Raw genomic sequence first — 19,628 nt, forward strand, 5'->3', positions numbered from 1 at the left:
TTCATCGGGTCACGTTCACGCGATCATGTTCATGGGGATTACGTCCACGAGGTCACGTTCACGCGGTCACGTTCACGCGGTCACGTTCACGCGGTCACGTTCACGCGGTCACGTTCACGCGGTCACGTTCACGCGGTCACGTTCATGGGGTCTCTTTCACGGGGTAATGTTCACAGGGTCACGTTCACGTGGTCACGTTCACGGGGTCACGTTCACGGGGTCACGATTATGGGGTCACTTTCACGGGGTCACGTTCACACGGTCACGTTCACGTGGTCACGTTCATGGAGACACGTTCGTGGGGGTCACGTTCATGGGGTCACGTTCACGTGGGTACGTTCATGGGGTCACGTCCACGCCGTCACTTTCACGTGGTCACGTTCACGCGGCCACGTTCATGGGGTCACGTTCATGGGGTCACGTTCATGGGGTCACGTTCACGCGGCCACGTTCATGGGGTCACGTTCATGGGGTCACGTTCATGGGGTCGCGTTCATGGGGTCACGTTCACGCGGCCACGTTCATGGGGTCACGTTCACGCGGCCACGTTCATGGGGCCACATGTGTGAACGTGACCACACAACTGGCAGTGTCAGGGCTCACAACCATGGCCACACAACTGGCAGTGTCAGGGCTCACAACCATGGCCACACAACTGGCAGTGTCAGGGCTCACAACCATGGCCACACAACTGGCAGTGTCAGGGCTCACAACCATGACCACACAACTGGCAATGTCAGGGCTCACAACCATGGCCACACAACTGGCAGTGTCAGGGCTCACAACCATGGCCACACAACTGGCAGTGTCAGGGCTCACAACCGTGACCACACAACTGGCAGTGTCAGGGCTCACAACCGTGACCACACAACTGGCAGTGTCAGGGCTCACAACCGTGACCACACAACTGGCAGTGTCAGGGCTCACAACCGTGACCACACAACTGGCAGTGTCAGGGCTCACAACCGTGACCACACAACTGGCAGTGTCAGGGCCCACAACCGTGACCACACAACTGGCAGTGTCAGGGCCCACAACCATGACCACACAACTGGCAGTGTCAGGGCTCACAACCGTGACCACACAACTGGCAGTGTCAGGGCTCACAACCGTGACCACACAACTGGCAGTGTCAGGGCTCACCACCGTGACCACACAACTGGCAGTGTCAGGGCTCACCACCGTGACCACACAACTGGCAGTGTCAGGGCTCACAACCGTGGCCACACAACTGGCAGTGTCAGGGCTCACAACCGTGACCACACAACTGGCAGTGTCAGGGCTCACAACCGTGACCACACAACTGGCAGTGTCAGGGCTCACAACCGTGGCCACACAACTGGCAGTGTCAGGGCTCACAACCGTGGCCACACAACTGGCAGTGTCAGGGCTCACAACCGTGACCACACAACTGGCAGTGTCAGGGCTCACAACCGTGACCACACAACTGGCAGTGTCAGGGCTCACAACCGTGACCACACAACTGGCAGTGTCAGGGCTCACAACCGTGACCACACAACTGGCAGTGTCAGGGCTCACAACCGTGACCACACAACTGGCAGTGTCAGGGCTCACAACCGTGACCACACAACTGGCAGTGTCAGGGCTCACAACCATGGCCACAAAACTGGCAGTGTCAGGGCTCACAACCATGGCCACACAACTGGCAGTGTCAGGGCTCACAACCATGGCCACACAACTGGCAGTGTCAGGGCTCACAACCATGGCCACACAACTGGCAGTGTCAGGGCTCACAACCATGGCCACACAACTGGCAGTGTCAGGGCTCACAACCATGGCCACACAACTGGCAGTGTCAGGGCTCACAACCATGGCCACACAACTGGCAGTGTCAGGGCTCACAACTGGTAGTGTCAGGGCTCACAACCATGGCCACACAACTGACAGTGTCAGGGCTCACAACCATGACCACACAACTGGCAGTGTCAGGGCTCACAACCATGGCCACACAACTGGCAGTGTCAGGGCTCACAACCATTACCACACAACTGGCAGTGTCAGGGCTAACAACCATGGCCACACAACTGACAGTGTCACGGCTCACAACCATGACCACACAACTGGCAGTGTCAGGGCTCACAACCATGGCCACACAACTGACAGTGTCACGGCTCACAACCATGGCCACACAACTGGCAGTGTCAGGGCTCACAACCATGACCACACAACTGGCAGTGTCAGGGCTCACAACCATGACCACACAACTGGCAGTTTCAGGGCTCACAACTGGCAGTGTCAGGGCTCACAACTGGCAGTGTCAGGGCTCACAACTGGCAGTGTCAGGGCTCACAACTGGCAGTGTCAGGGCTCACAACTGGCAGTGTCAGGGCTCACAACTGGCAGTGTCAGGGCTCACAACCGCTCCACATGTTTAATGCAGCGAATATTTCGAGCTATCGATCCAGGGTCAAAGTTTAGGTACTTCAGCGGGAAGAAAACGTACACGAGAGGAGAGAGAGAACAATACGTACATAGCCGTGTACACACACCTCTCAGTACCTACATAGCTGTGCACACACACCTCTCAGTACCTACATAGCCGTGTACACACACCTCTCAGTACCTACATAGCTGTGTACACACACCTCTCGGTACCTACATAGCTGTGTACACACACCTCTCTGTACCTACATAGCTGTGTACACACACCTCTCGGTACCTACATAGCTGTGTACACACACCTCTCGGTACCTACATAGCTGTGTACACACACCTCTCGGTACCTTCATAGCAGTGTACACACACCTCTCGGTACCTACATAGCTGTGTACACACACCTCTCGGTACCTACATAGCTGTGTACACACACCTCTCGGTACCTACATAGCTGTGTACACACACCTCTCGGTACCTACATAGCTGTGTACACACACCTCTCGGTACCTACATAGCTGTGTACACACACCTCTCGGTACCTACATAGCTGTGTACACACACCTCTCAGTACCTACATGGCTGTGTACACACACCTCTCAGTACCTACATAGCTGTGTACACACACCTCTCAGTACCTACATGGCTGTGTACACACACCTCTCAGTACCTACATAGCTGTGTACACACACCTCTCAGTACCTACATGGCTGTGTACACACACCTCTCGGTACCTACATGGCTGTGTACACACACCTCTCAGTACCTACATGGCTGTGTACACACACCTCTCAGTACCTACATGGCTGTGTACACACACCTCTCAGTACTGACATAGCCGTACACACACACGTACACCTCAGTACCGACATAGCCGTGTACACACACCTCTCAGTACTGACATAGCCGTACACACACACGTACACCTCAGTACCGACATAGCCGTGTACACACACCTCTCAGTACTGACATAGCCGTACACACACACGTACACCTCAGTACCGACATAGCCGTGTACACACACACCCGTCCTAAGATGAAACTTAGGACGGGTGAGGACAGGTACACAGAGAATGACAAAAAGGTGTGTGAAGAACTCAACAAACGGTTCCAGGAGGTCTTTACAATAGAACAAGGAGAGGTCACGGCGCTAGGAGAGGTGGCAACAAACCAGGCGACCTTGGAAAGGTTCGAAATTACAAGAGATGACGTCAAGAAGCACCTACTGGAGCTGGACGTGAGAAAAGCTGTTGGGTCGGACGGAATCTCACCATGGGTATTGTAAGAGTGTGCAGGAGCACTTTGTTTGCCACTCTCCATAGTGTATAGTAGGTCACTGGAAACGGGAGACCTACCAGAAATACGGAAGACGGCGAATGTAGTCCAATATACAAAAAGGGTGACAGACAAGAGGCACTGAACTACAGGCCAGTGTCCTTAACTTGTATACCATGCAAGGTGATGGAGAAGATTGAGAAAAAACCTAGTAACACATCTGGAGAGAAGGGACTTCGTGACAACCCATCAACATGGGTTCAGGGAGGGTAAATCTTGCCTTACAGGATTGATAGAATTCTACGATCAGGTGACAAAGATTAAGCAAGAAAGAGAAGGATGGCGGACTGCATTTTTCTTGGACTGTTGGAAAGCCTTTGACATAGTACCCCATAAAAGGCTGATGCATAAGCTAGAGAAACAGGCAGGAGTAACTGATAGGGCGCTCCAGTGGATAAGGGAGTACCTAAGCAATAGGAAGCAGAGAGTTACAGTGAGGGGCGAGACCTCATTTTGGCGTGAAGTCACCAGTGGAGTCCCACAGGGCTCTGTATTTGGACCTATCTTGTTTCTGATATACGTAAATGATCTCCCAGAGGGTATAGATTCATTCCTCTCAATGTTTGCTGAAGACGCCAAAATTATAAGAAGGATTAAGACAGAGGAGGACAGCTTGAGACTTCAAGAAGACCTGGACAAGCTGCAGGAATGGTCGAACAAATGGTTGTTAGAGTTTAACCCAAGCAAATGTAATGTAATGAAGATAGGGGTAGGAAGCAGGAGACCAGATACTAGATATCATTTGGCAGTCTCCGTGGTGTAGTGGTAAGACACTCGCCTGGCGTTCCGCGAGCGCTGTCATGGGTTCGTATCCTGGCCGGGGAGGATTTACTGGGCGCAATTCCTTAACTGTAGCCTCTGTTTAACGCAACAGTAAAATGTGTACTTGGATGAAAAAACGATTCTTCGCGGCAGGGGATGTATTCCAGGGACGATAGGATTAAGGACTTGCCCGAAACGCTACGCGTACTAGTGGCTGTACAAGAATGTAACAACTCTTGTATATATCTCAAAAAAAAACAAAAAAAAAAATTTGGGAGAAATACTTCAGGAGTCAGAGAGAAAAAGACCTGGGGGTTGATATCACGCCTGACCTGTCCCCTGATGCTCATATCAAGAGGATAACAGCAGCAGCATATGCCAGGTTGGCTAACATAAGAACGGCCTTTAGAAACTTGTGTAAGTAATCTTTCAGAACATTATATACCACATATGTCAGACCAATCCTGGAGTATGCAGCTCCAGCATGGAGTCCATATCTAGTCAAGCATAAGACTAAACTGGAAAAGGTTCAAAGGTTTGCCACCAGACTAGTACCCGAGCTGAGAGGTATGAGCTACGAGGAGAGACTACGGGAATTAAACCTCACTTCGTTGGAAGACAGAAGAGTTAGGGGGGACATGATCACCACATTCAAGATTCTCAAGGGAATCGACAGGGTAGATAAAGACAGACTATTTAACACAAGGGGCACACGCACTAGGGGACACAGGTGGAAACTGAGTGCCCAAATGAGCCACAGAGATATTAGAAAGAACTTTTTCAGTGTCAGAGTGGTTGACAAATGGAATGCATTAGGAAGTGATGTGGTGGAGGCTGACTCCATACACAGTTTCAAGTGTAGATATGATAGAGCCCAATAGGCTCAGAAACCTGTACACCTGTTGATTGACGGTTGAGAGGCGGGACCAAAGAGCCAGAGCTCAACCCCCGCAAGCACAACTAGGCGAGTACACGCCTCTCAGTAACCTACATAACCGGGCACACATTGTCGAGTGTGCGTCGCGAACGAAGCCGACTGTACTACCGAGACCCTATTATGCTAAGTTCCTTAACATTTCCACAGGATAGGTATGTAAGATGCATTATAAATACGCTATAAATAAGCAGTCTCCGTGGTGTAGTGGTAAGACACTCGCCTGGCGTTCCGCGAGCGCTATGTCATGGGTTCGTATCCTGGCCGGGGAGGATTTACTGGGCGCAAATCCTTAACTGTAGCCTCTGTTTAACGCAACAGTAAAATGTGTACTTGGATGAAAAAACGATTCTTCGCGGCGGGGATCGTATTCCTGGGACCATAGGATTAAGGACTTGCCCGAAACGCTACGCGTACTAGTGGCTGTACAAGAATGTAACAACTCTTGTATATATCTCAAAAAAAAAAAAAAAAAAAAAAAAAAAAAAATAGTCTGGAGCAGACGCGGGTTCGACCCCCGTTTTGCTCTAAAAATAATCATATCACGTTATTGTAATTTAATTTTGTATAAAATAAAAAAAGCTAAGCAAACCCAGTGATTAATCAAGCCAACCTTTGACTAGTTTAGTCATGTTCATTTATTATGCACCCCTTACCCATTATGTGGGGTGTAGTGGAAATGGTTACATGGCCCATAAAGGGCTCATGCAGGGACTGAACCCCAATAACAATCTTGATGAACTAATTACAAAATTTAATGTATATTGTTACGTCAATAATAGGCTCAAAACCGACCACAATTTTTCAGTTTCTAAATTAAGCAACTGACATATGTGGAGAGAGAGTGTCACAATTGATGTTTATCCTGCATTCCTCCTCCCCGCCCCCCCTCCCCGATGAGCAGTGATGGAATGTTTACAATCGCCCACAATTACTACTCATAAGGATAAGAAGGTAGTGATTCAACTGCATAAATCTCTGGTGCGCCCCCACATGGATTACTGTATCCAAGCATGGAGACGTCATCTTCAGAAGGACATAGCTGCTCTGGAGAAAGTGCAACACCGGCCAACAAAAATCATTCCAGAGCTAAGCCACACATCTATGGATCATCCAATAAAATCAGCAGACTTCTAGATGTTACTACAGCTCGGCTTAGACTCGGTTACAAGTATCTCTGGGAATTCTCATTATCTGCTGATGTAGACCTGACCAAATGTAAACTGTGTCAACAAAATTATTCGCACACCCTCCGTCACTATGTGATGGAGTGCGAAAAGATACGTGAATTTAGAGACAATTCTATAACCAATGTTCCAGCGATGTGTCAATATTTCATTCAAAATGATCTGCTACCAGAAATTTTAGCCAAATATCCCCAGTTTGCTAACTGTAGGTAGTAACTAAGTGATTGTAACCTATCCACCGCTGTCCACTGGATGGGGGGCGGTGTGCAGGACAAACATATCATTTATGACACTAGCTCTCCACATATGTCAGTTGCTTAATTTAAAAACTGTACTTATGGTTGGTTTCTGACCCATTGTTGACGTGATGATGTGCATCAAATTTTGTAACTAGCTCATCAAGATTGTAACTTTCTTAGCTAAATGAATTGTGGGGTTCAGTCCCTGAGCCCATTATGTGCCTCTGTAACCCTTTCCACTACCGCCCACAAGATGGGTATGGGGTGCATATTAAAGGAACTAAACTAACTAGAGCTAAGGCAACTCTCATACTAGGATCGGCTGAGGAGCTCAGGGCTAGCACTGCAAATCAGGCATGACAGGACGGATCTCATTGTCCAATGTGATACCACAACAAATGAGGCACAATTATCTCGAGGAAATTTTTAAAGAAGCCGGAAATGAGTTAGATCAAATGTACACTGATGGATCATCTAACCCTGTCAATGGCAGGGCTGGTGCAGCATACACTGTCATTAGGAATAATGCCTTTCAACGCGGAAATGAAGGGAAAGTAAGTATTGAGAACTATGCCTCTTCAATGCAAGCGAAGTTAACCGTCATTGTTGTGGTGTTAATATTCCTTGAACTATTGGTGCAGTGATCTGCACTGATTCAAAAGCAGCTCTACAAAGCCTTACTAATAATCGGGCAGAAAATACTGGGATATAGTCGCTGAAATCAAGAGAGCTGTGAGAGCACTAACCAATAAGGGAAGAGTCGTCAAATTTCTGTGGATTCTCATGTAGGAATCTGGAAAAGAACAAGCAGATGTGCTGGCTGCTGAAGAAGACCATATTGTATACCTCATACCCAAGACTCCTACAAACTAGAGGCATCATCAGGCAATATCACTGCGACAAGGTTACTGAGGAAAGGAGGATAGAAGAACAAATCAGTAAATCTGTACGATGGTACAACATGGTTGCAGCTGGCAATCCCAATCATTATGGCCGAAGAGGAGGTGGCCGCGGGAGAGAACCAGTAATAGCGAGAATCTGTTTTGGATACAAATATCCATGAAGAATCGAAATGAAAACAACAGTTGAGGAGCAGAGTTGCAGAATCTGTGATGAAAGTAACGGACACCGCCTAGACCAATATGTACGAGACTGAACATCTGAGAAACATTAGAAATGTGTACAATAATAAACCCCACATTGTTCGAGTTAGGAAAATAATATTTGTCAAATATATATACTGTTCTAAAAAGATTTCCCAATTTTGCACCCAAAAGATAACGTAAGATTTTATGGGTTGACGAATGTTAATCTTCTTGTTTGAGAAGCTGTTCACTTGAGATAGGTAAGCAAGTCCCAGCTGTGTCAGGATACAAGTGACAGGACGAATAACCCAGGGTGTTTTCTTCCTATTGGGGGAGTGTATATTTGCCCCTCGGGGTAAAATTAAATTGACAAATCGACAGGGGCTTGTTAAAAATAGATCGCGCCTTCCAAACCTGCTCACGTTTTTTGGAAACGGTAACCTGTTACACATACAAGGACTTCTGAGGGATGTAGTATACATGGATTTTGCTAAAGCCTTTGCTAAGGTACCACATGAAAGACTGGCAAGGAAATTAAAGGCTCGTGTAATAAATGGTAGAATACTGGAATGGATAAAACAATGGTCAAAACACAGGTCATACTAAATGGGTCCAAATCTGACTGGATAAATTTATTCACTTAGTTGTGATTGCGGGGGTTGAGCTCTGCTCTTTCGGCCCGCCTCTCAACTGTCAATCAATCAACTGTTACTAACTAACGATTTTTTCACACACACACACACACACACACACACACACACACACACACACACACACACACACACACACACACACACACACACACACACACACACACACACACAGGGATGGCAATTCCTGCTTCACAGGGTTACTTGAATTCTACGACCAAGCAACAAAAATCAGGCAAGAAAGAGAAGGGTGGGCAGACTGCATATTTTTGGATTGCCAGAAAGTCTTTGATACAGTACCATACAAGAGGCTAGTGAAAAAACTGGAGATGCAGGCTGGAGTGAGAGGGAAGGTACTCCATTGGATAAAGGAGTACCTAAGCAACAGGAGACCGAGTCAATGTGAGGTGTGAGGTCTCAGATTGGTGAGATGTTACAAGTGGAGTACCGCAGGGGTCAGTCCTTGGACCTATACTGTTTCTGATATATGTAAATGATCTCCCAGAGGGTATTGACTCGTTTCTCTCAATGTTTGCTGATGATGCAAAAATTATGAGGAGGATTAAGACAGAGGAAGATAGTAGGAAACTACAAGATGACCTAGACAGACAATGAATGGTCCAACAAATGGCTGCTAAAGTTCAACCCGAGTAAAGGCAAAGTAATGAAACTAGGCGGTGGAAACAGGAGGCCAGACACAGGATACAGAATAGGAGATGAAGCACTTAATGAAGCGGACAGAGAGAAAGATTTAGGAGTTGATATCACACCAAACCTGTCTCCTGAAGCCCACATAAAAAGAATTACGTCTGCGGCATATGCGAGGCTGGCTAACATCAGAACAGCGTTCAGGAACCTATGTAAGAAATCGTTCAGAATCTTGTATACCACATATGTAAGACCAATCCTGGAGTATGCGACCCCAGCATGGAGCCCGTGCCTTGTCAAGCACATGACGAAGCTGGAAACAGTTCAAAGATATACCACTAGACTAATTCCTGAACTAAGAGGCATGAGTTACGAGAAAAAGCTGCGGGAAATACACCTTACGACACTGGAAGACAAGAGTAAGGGGAGACATGATCACAACCTACAAAATCCTCAGGGAAATCGACCGGGTAGACAAGGATAAACTATTCAACACTGGTGGGACGCGAACAAGGGGACACAGGTGGAAACTGAGTACCCACATGAGCCACAGGGACGTTAGAAGGAACTTTTTCAGTGTCAGTAGTTAACGGATGGAATGCATTAGGCAGTGATGTGGTGGAGGCTGACTCCATACAGTTTCAAATGTAAATATGACAGAGCTCAGTAGGCTCAGGAATCTGTACACCAGTTGATTGATAGTTGAGAGGCGGGACCAAAGAGCCAAAACTCAACCCCCCCCCGCAAGCACAAATAGGTGAGTACACACGTCCTCTTGGACATTACGAGTGATCACGTCCTCTTGGACATTACGAGTGATCACGTCCTCTTGGACATTACGAGTGATCACGTCCTCTTGGACATTAAATACGCTATGCGATATAATCTAGTAGGAATGGGGACAGTGAAACAGTTGTTAAACGTGATTTCAAGAAAGGACGCTATGGGGAACTTAGAATTTTTTTTCATGGGTATAATTGGACAGACTTGTTGCTAGGCAAGGAAGTAAATGAGACATGCCAAAGTTTGCAAAATATACGATGAAGGCACACAAACATTCATACCAAAACAGACATGAAGACCTAGGAAATAGGGTTGGTTCAACAGAAATTGCGAGAGGGCCAGAGATCAAAAGACACAAAAATAGAATCATTATAGAAAGAGGCCAAACCCCCAAACATACCAGCGATATAAAGATGCAAGAAACAACTACACGTCAGTAAGGAGAGAGGCAGAGAGGAACTTAACAAAAGTGGCGGCAGGGAAGACCCCCTCAATTATAGACCTGTATCATTGACAAGTGTAATAGTCAAAATATTGGAAAAAATAATAAAAACTAAATGGGTAGAACACCTGGAGAGAAATGATATAATATCAAACAGACAGTATGATTTTCAATCTGGAAGATGCTGTGTACCGAATTTACTCAGTTTTTATAATCGAGCCACAGAGATTTTACAGGAAAGAGATAGTTGGGTTGACTGCATCTATCTGGACCTAAAAAAGGCTTTCGACAGAGTTCCACAAAAGAGGATGTTCTGGAAACTGGAAACTATTGGAGGAGTGACAGGTAAACTTCTAACATGGATCAAACATTTTCTGACTGATAGAAAAATGAGGGAAGTAATCAGAGGCAATGTATCGGACTGGAGAAATGTCCCAAGTGGAGTACCACAGGGTTCAGTTCTTGCACTGGTGATGTTCAATGTCTTCATAAATGATCTACCAGTTAGCATACAGAATTATATGAACATGTTTGATGATGGTGCTAAGATAATAGGAAGGATAAGAAACTTAGATGGTCATGCCCTTCAAGAAGACCTGGAAAAATAAGTATATGGAGCACCACTTGGCAAATGGAATTTAATGTGAATGAATGCCATGTTATGGAATGTGGAATATGAGAACACAGACCCCACACAACCTATAAATTATGTGAGAAATCTTTAAAGAATTCCGATAAAGAAAGAGATCTAGGGGTGGTTCTAGATAGAAAACTATCACCTGAGGACCACATAAAGAATATTGTGCGAGGAGCCTATGCCACGCTTTCTAACTTCAGAATTGCTTTCAAATACATGGATGGGGAAATACTAAAGAAATTATTCACGACTTTTGTTAGGCCAAAGCTAGAATATGCAGCAGTTGTGTGGTGCCCATATCTTAAGAAGCACATCAACAAACTGGAAAAGATGCAAAGACATGCTACTAAGTGGCTCCCAGAACTGAAGGGCAAGAGCTACGAGGAGAGGTTAGAGGCATTAAATATGTCAAAACTAGAAGACTGAAGAAAAAGAGGCGATATGATCACTACGTACAAAATAGTAACAGGAATTGACAAATTTAATAGGGAAGATTTCCCGAGACCTGGAACTTCAGGAACAAGAGGACATAGATTTAAACTATCTAAACACAGATGCCGAAGAAATATAAGAAAATTAACTTTCGCAAACAGAGTGGTAGACGGTTGGAACAAGTCAAGTGAGAAGGTGGTGGAGGCCAAAACCGTCCGCTGGTGCCGGGGATCGAACCCCGGTCTCTAGGTCCAACGAGTCTAGAGCGCTGTCAACTCGGCCACCAGCGCCTAAGTGATGATGGCTGTAAAAATGTGGTAAATGGGGTACCTTAAGGATCCATTTTGGGGGCCAACATTTTTTGTTATTTACATCTAACATAGATGAGATTATTACAAACCCCCATCAAAATTAGAGAAAAAAGTATGGTAAAGTGGGAAATAATGATATAGGAGCTCTACAAAGATCTACGTGATCTCCACAAATGGCCAGAAGACTGGAAAGTGCTTTTTAATGTTGACAAATGCAAGACCTTGCATGTGGAGCATGACAACTTACGCCACAACTACCAAATTAATAGCATTACATAACAGCAGAGTGAGGATGGAGTCAAAATCCACCACTCGCTGAAACTTGCACAACAGGTAGGTACAGCAGTCAAAAAAGCTAACCAAACCCTTGGAATAATCAAGGGTATCTTGAGGTTATCTTGAGATGATTTCGGGGCTTTAGTGTCCCCGCGGCCCGGTCCTCGACCAGGCCTCCACCCCCAGGAAGCAGCCCGTGACAGCTGACTAACACCCAGGTACCTATTTTACTGCTAGGTAACAGGGGCATAGGGTGAAAGAAACTTTGCCCATTGTTTCTCGCCGGCGCCTGGGATCGAACCCAGGACCACAGGATCACAAGTCCCGCGTGCTGTCCGCTCGGCCGACCGGCTCACCGGGTACCTTAGACTTCAGGGAAAGGATGGTGGCGATTCAATTTTATAAATCTCTGTGCGGGCCCACATGGATTACTTACTGTATCCAAGCAAGGAGACCCTATCTTCAGAAGGACATAGCTGCCCTGGAGAAGGTGCAACACCTGGCAACAAAAATCATTCCAGAGCCAAGTCATGTCTCGTATCAGGAACGGTTGAGGGCCACAGGGCTAACGACACCGCAAACCAGGCATAAGACGGATCTCATTGAATAAAATACAGAATAATTTGGTGGATGTTGATTCGGAAATTTTCTTCAAAAGGTCAAATGTAACAGACAAGAAGCAACGATTTCAAGCTCGACTAGACGCATTGTAGAATTGAGAAAAGGAAATGCTTTTCACCCATTAAAAAAATGGAAACGCCTACCCGTCGAAGCTGTAAATGCAAAGACTGTTGAATTTCAAAATCAAACTGGAAAAGATTATCAGGGCAAATGGGGGACCTTCGACAAGCCGCCGGCTTCCTGTCCTCGTCGAGGCCCTCGGGTAAATAAAGATAAACTAAAAAGTTCTAGTACGGTATCCGCAAGTGAGCTAAAGGTGGGCTTTAGGAGCTGAAACCGTATGTAAGCACATACTGCAGAATATGGTCACTGCTTGATCGCAAGCGGGGATTTTTCTGGCGGGGGAGAAAGAAACAATTGCGCAGCGCGTTGCGCGGGCAGTTTGGGGCCTGTATAAATACGGGCGCACACTGGGGCTCTGCCTCACTCCGCCTGCCCTCGCCGCTGCCCTCGCAAAACCTGCGATGAGTTAAGCCGACGTCCTTCCTGCGATGAGTTAAGCCGACGTCCTTCCTGCGGTGAGTTAAGCCGACGTCCTTCCTGCGATGAGTTAAGCCGACGTCCTTCCTGCGATGAGTTAAGCCGACGTCCTTCCTGCGATGAGTTAAGCCGACGATGTTCTACAGGTATTATTTATATTGGTCTTATAAATACACGGCCTTTCTGGCCGCGGGTTTATCCAGACGTGTTGTCTGCCGGTGTAGCCCGGAATCTACTGCGGCCCCCCAGGCCGCTGGTTTCTCCAGACGTTTTGTCTGCCCAATGTAGCCACGAAGGTTGTCATAGCCGCTGCCGTCTTCGCTGTCTGCGCTCGGGGGTTCATGTCCAGCCGACGTTCTTCCTGTGGTGAGTTAAGCTGGCGATGTTATTCAGGTATCTTATTTACATTGGCCATATAAATATGTGGTCTTTCAGGCCGCTGGTTTATCCAGACGTGTTGTCTGCCTGGTAGCCCGGAAGTCACAGTGGGGCCCCCCCCCCCCCCCAGGCCGCTGGTTTATCCAGACGTTTCATCTGCCGGTGTAGCCCGGAACGTTTCCACAGCCACCGACTGTGGAAACTTACAAGTGTTAATCCCGTTTCTCTAACGAATTATAGTCCAGCTTTATTTTGAGCATACTTTGTTTTGCAATTTATAATTATTTGTTATAATTGTATTAATTGTAATTATGTTATATTAGCACAGTTTGCCTAGTTTCCTCAGTAGTTGCAGTACTTTCGTTTGGCTCTTGCAGTTATTCACGTCGCTTATTTGGTTATATTTATGTTATGCATCTCCTCCGTTCCCTTAATGTAATATGGCTATATATCCACGCCGTTTGTATACCCTTATTTTGTACTTGCAGATACCACGTGCCATGCCTTGCCCTATTCATAATTATGTTCTACATCTCGGCGCTAACATGCCTCCTGTTTCAGGTTACCTCGGACTTTCTTTCCCAATCAGCCTCCTTAATTTACTCCGACAGTTGATGCGTTGCTCATGTCGCATGTTTATTTTTGCGTTGCTGTGTCCAGTATGCTGCCCACTTTTACCCTGCCTTACGTCATCAAGTAAAGACAGCCAGGATGTGCTATTTGCAGAGTTACCAAGTAATTTATTAAGTAAAGTCAGACAGGCAGTGCTAGTTGCAGAGTTACTAAGTAAATTATTAAGTAAAGTCAGCCAGGATGTGCTATTTGTAGTGTTCCTAAGAATTATTAAGTCAGACAGGATGTGCTATTTGCAGTATTCGCGGGCCCTTATTTTAGCTTCACGTCTCCTGGCCCTGCATTTTTGCCTAGTTTCATCGGTAGTTACAGTAGTTTATGCTTAGCTTTGCAGTTTAGTTTCCTCAGTGGTTACAGTATTTACGCTTGGCTCTTGCAGTTTATTCACGTTACTTATCAGGTTATATTTGTTATGCTTTCCCTCCGTTCTCTTAATGTAAAAATGGTTATATATGCACGCCGATTGTATACCCTTATTTTGTACCTGCAGACTTCACGTGCCATGACTTGCCCTATTCAGGTGACCTGGACAGGGGGGTGGCCCCCACGTTGCCTGGGGCACGGTACACTCCAGCAGATGGCGGCGTCGAAGCGTCGTCGGGAACGTCGTATATTTAACGATATGTTGTCCAGAGGCCTGGCCCTTCCTCTTAATTACGTTCTACATTTCAGCACTAACATGCCTCCTGCTTTCAGATTACCACGGATTCCTTTTCCTAAACAGCCTACCTTAATTTACTCCGACAGTTGATGCTTTGCTCCTGTCGCATGTTTAATTTTGCGTTGCTGTGTTCAGTATGTTTGTTCATTTTCCTTGCCTTACGTCATTACGTAAAGTCAGCCAGGATGTGCTATTTGCAGAGTTACTAAGTAAATTATTAAGAAGTCAGCCAGGATGTGCTATTTGCAGAGTTACTAAGTAAATTATTAAGTCAGCCAGGATGTGCTATTTGCAGAGTTACTAATTACTAGTCTTTTGCTGGGCTACCTTTATGCTTCTCCCCTTCCTGTCTAGGTATGTTTAGGTATGGCTAGCGGTGCGCGAGCCGCGGCTTATCGGTTCCTCCTACGTCTGCGTGTCTGTTAATTTTGTTATTGTTGGGCTCGCAATTTGATTTGTATTTATTACGGAAAAATTTTTCTCCCGCAATTTACTCTGTTTAAGTTTCACGTTCAATTTGTTATTAAGGGACTATCAATTAGGATTTGTATTAATCTATACCTTTGCCTCTGTGCCTTTAAGTTATTTTCAGCTAAGGTACGCTAGTTGCAGTGCATTCGGGTGGCCCCCCCCCCCCCAAAATTTTTTTTTTCTCCTCCGGTTATTTCGTCCTATTACACTCGTTTCCCTCATTATATATTCTATTCTGAATTTTGTGCATTATATCTGACCTCCCATTCTTCATCGTATCGACAGTACATTAAGTTACATTTGGATGCTACCGAGAAGTTTAGCATGGCCTCGCGCACGGTGTCATGCAAAAAACTGGCCATTCGGCCTTCCTTTCGGCAAGCTCAAGCCAGTCAGTTAGCATGACGTCGGCCAGCTTCTGGTTGGCCAGCGCAGCCAGCATGCTGTTGGCCATAGGTCGCTAACGTTCTTTGGCCATCCGGCCTTCTGGGCTATTTTACTCTTCTTGTTCCTTCGCCATTGTTGTTTCCTACTACGTAATAGTATTCTATTTAATTTTACCTCTTCTATCATTAGGTTAGGGCCCCCTTACCTCCAACCGCTATTCCTTCCACTGCGCTCTGCCCGCTTGGCGCTCAATGCCGGTTTCTTCTGTTCCCTTTATTCGCAGCCACGACAAGCCGGAACCCCCCCCCCCCTTCACACCCTACTGCGGCGAGGAAGAGAACGCGAGCCGGATATTCCTCTGATCACCATCAACGCACGCAGCGGTGCCGGGATGCAGCCGCCCAGGGCCTACGTTATTACTATTATCTTCTCTTTATTTGCTGGGCCATATGGCAGTATTAATATTACTCCGTCCGTTACTGTCATTCCAGTATCATTTTATTAAAATATAAATTGTTATTATGGTTTGGTGTTGCTTTCTTAATTTCTTCCATTCTGCGGCACTTGCCGTCATCTGTTATTTACGATATTACATTGTATTCTTCATTGTACGATTATTTACGACATTGTATTCTTATTATTATCCCTATTACAGTTACTGAATGGCAGCTCCCTGCCGTCGATTTCACTTTGCTCCTGTTCTAAAGATGTTGCCGAAGTTCACGGCGTACTAGCTGCGGCTCGCAGACGCTCATTGACAACACAAGACTACACTCAGCGGCCACTCAAGGCAGACTCCTTGGCTTCTATCCAGCCCAATCACCCGTCTGGAGGCAGAGATGGGATAGAGACCAAGGGTAATGTTCCCCGCTCACATTCTACATCCGATTAGGACACAAGCATGTTATAGATTTGGCTTTAAGAATTGGTTCTTATTCCATTTTATTGTTTATGTATATGTTGCTTAGTTGTTATACCCTTTCTTGGTATATGTATTGTTTATATTCAAGATTTATAGTGTTTCGTCTTACCCTGTTATAGTTGCTTTGTGCCTCCTTGCTGTTCTCCCGGTTTTCTCCCACCTTTGCTCTTAGCAAAGGTACTTCCCCCTTCCGTTTGCTGGAAGATTCTTAGATTTGTTAGCCCCCCTTCATTGCTACAGTATAATTATTCGGATGCTCTTTATTCATCCAGGATTGTTAATTAAGGTTTCTCTTAATTCCTGTTGCCGGGCTCCCTCCCCCGTTTTTCGTCTCCGTATTGATTCAGCTAGGGTTTCCCTCTCGTCTGTGCTCTTGCCTGTCATGATAACACTGCACGCCGCTTCTGCCCACCCTTACTGCCTTATATCTTTCAGCCCGGGGGAGGTGAGCTACGCGACAAAAAATCGACGCTCCGACTGGACCAGGTATCGCTTACATGGTCAGGAATCAACACTCTTCGGATCCTACAAGCGCTCCTGTCACCAGGCGAGATTTCTCCAGGATCCTACGCGCTGCCCTCTCGGCGCTAGGCTTGACTTCAGATGACTACGCTCCGCACCCAGCTGTCTCGGGACGGGCTCGCCACATCAGAAATAATGGCAAACGGCAGGCGGAAGAGTAGTGCTCACATCCTACGTCAGACGGGACGTTGTTGCTCTGCTACATTGAGTGCCTCACGCGGCCAGCTGGCACTCGCCCTTCGGGGGGGGGTCCGGCCGCTGGCCTGCGGTGGGGGTGCAGCGCCGGTCCCCAAGTGTCCCGCTGTCCGCAGCTAATACTTTGCCCAGTCTAGGTGCTAGTAAGCCCTACTTGTAGTCACACCCCCTTCTCCTTATCCATTAGGTCTTTTACGGCCTCTTGGCCGGGTACATTACGTGTTATGTGGTCTCTCGCTTATTAGTTATTCTTTGTGTCCTGCCTGTTATATCCTAGTGTTATATAATTACTACACATTTGCACTCGGCCTTAATTCTAGTACCAGTTAACCTTTAGGTTTCTGCAGAATTAGTTTCCATGTCACTATAGGCTAAGGTCTCATACTTACTACGGGTGTACCTTTTAAGTTAAATCTAGTCCTTGGAATTGTTACTGTTAATTCTTACTTTATATATTTACTTTATATATTTTAATATAAACGTTATATAGTCCTTAAATTATATATTTTGAAACTTTATATATTTACATGTTCAATATTAAGTTTAATAATATCAACTTTGTTATAAGCCTATAATATAAACCGTGTTTAATATAAACTTTATATAATTACTTACTTTATATTTGAACTTTACACATTTACATGTTCTGCAGAATTTAATCTTCAATAAACTTTAACGCCCCATACTGCCAGTATCTTTCTCCCCCTGGTCAGAAAATGGTCACTGCTTGATCGCAAGCGGGGATTTTTCTGGCGGGGGAGAAAGAAACAATTGCGCAGCGCGTTGCGCGGGCAGTTTGGGGCCTGTATAAATACGGGCGCACACTGGGGCTCTGCCTCACTCCGCCTGCCCTCGCCGCTGCCCTCGCAAAACCCCACCCTCCCCCCCTTTGCAAGCGGCTGCTTTTGTACCCCCGTCATGCTTTGCACAGTTGTCCCGATTGTCTCCCCACTGCATGTGGGAAGGGGGGTGCAGCGCCGGTCCCCAAGTGTCCCGCTGTCCGCAGCTAATACTTTGCCCAGTCTAGGTGCTAGTAAGCCCTACTTGTAGTCACACCCCCTTCTCCTTATCCATTAGGTCTTTTACGGCCTCTTGGCCGGGTACATTACGTGTTATGTGGTCTCTCACTTATTAGTTATTCTTTGTGTCCTGCCTGTTATATCCTAGTGTTATATAATTACTACACATTTGCACTCGGCCTTAATTCTAGTACCAGTTAACCTTTAGGTTTCTGCAGAATTAGTTTCCATGTCACTATAGGCTAAGGTCTCATACTTACTACGGGTGTACCTTTTAAGTTAAATCTAGTCCTTGGAATTGTTACTGTTAATTCTTACTTTATATATTTACTTTATATATTTTAATATAAACGTTATATAGTCCTTAAATTATATATTTTGAAACTTTATATATTTACATGTTCAATATTAAGTTTAATAATATCAACTTTGTTATAAGCCTATAATATAAACCGTGTTTAATATAAACTTTATATAATTACTTACTTTATATTTGAACTTTACACATTTACATGTTCTGCAGAATTTAATCTTCAATAAACTTTAACGCCCCATACTGCCAGTATCTTTCTCCCCCTGGTCAGAAAAATTGTTGCTTAAAATAATCCTATCATTTTATGATTATATACATATTATTAGTAATTTTTATTATTACAATTATTATTTTTGTTTCTTTAGTACTTTGGTATATTCATTAGAACTCTACACCCCAGCGTGCATGTGGTAGAGGGCTAGAGGCAGGAACACAACCCAATATTTGTCAAGGTAAGCAGAAAACCCGCACATGGTAAGTGTTGTTGAAGCTCCCACGGTCAAAACACACCAGAGATAAACTTACGGGAGACCAGCTGGGGGCATCATGGTGGCAACTGCACTACAGAAAGTGTACACGGAACTTGGGGTAGTGTCCGCGTGTTAAAGTTAAAGCAGAGTACACAGTAAACTGGACAATATATAGACACTGGCTCACGGCTGTTTCACACCCTCTCACTCACACCAGGCAACGGAGGGACTGACCGCGCCGCTCACTGAAGAGTGAGGTACAGGGTGAGGGAGAGAGGGGGGGGGGGCAGGAGGGGCAGTTGCTATGGGGAGGGAACATGTATACGGGGAGGGAAATAATGTAGGAGAGGTTGTACATTTTCTGTATTTTTAAGAGTACAG

At 45.9% G+C, this 19,628-nt stretch overlaps 1 long non-coding RNA gene across 2 annotated transcripts; it reads left to right on the forward strand.

Annotated features, from left to right (window-relative positions):
* The first annotated feature begins 13,259 nt into the window (after positions 1-13,259).
* On the forward strand, positions 13,260-19,020 carry LOC138365802 (uncharacterized). Of its 2 annotated transcripts, none has more exons than XR_011229022.1 (3): positions 13,260-13,422; positions 16,462-16,663; positions 17,164-19,020. It is a non-coding gene; the product is annotated as an uncharacterized lncRNA (long non-coding RNA). The 2 variants fall into 2 exon arrangements; XR_011229021.1 differs by lacking the exon at positions 13,260-13,422 and adding an exon at positions 13,433-13,642.
* The last annotated feature ends 608 nt before the right edge of the window (positions 19,021-19,628 follow it).

This window comes from Procambarus clarkii, chromosome 18 (genome assembly GCF_040958095.1).
Source record: "Procambarus clarkii isolate CNS0578487 chromosome 18, FALCON_Pclarkii_2.0, whole genome shotgun sequence".
Taxonomy (NCBI): domain Eukaryota; kingdom Metazoa; phylum Arthropoda; class Malacostraca; order Decapoda; family Cambaridae; genus Procambarus; species Procambarus clarkii.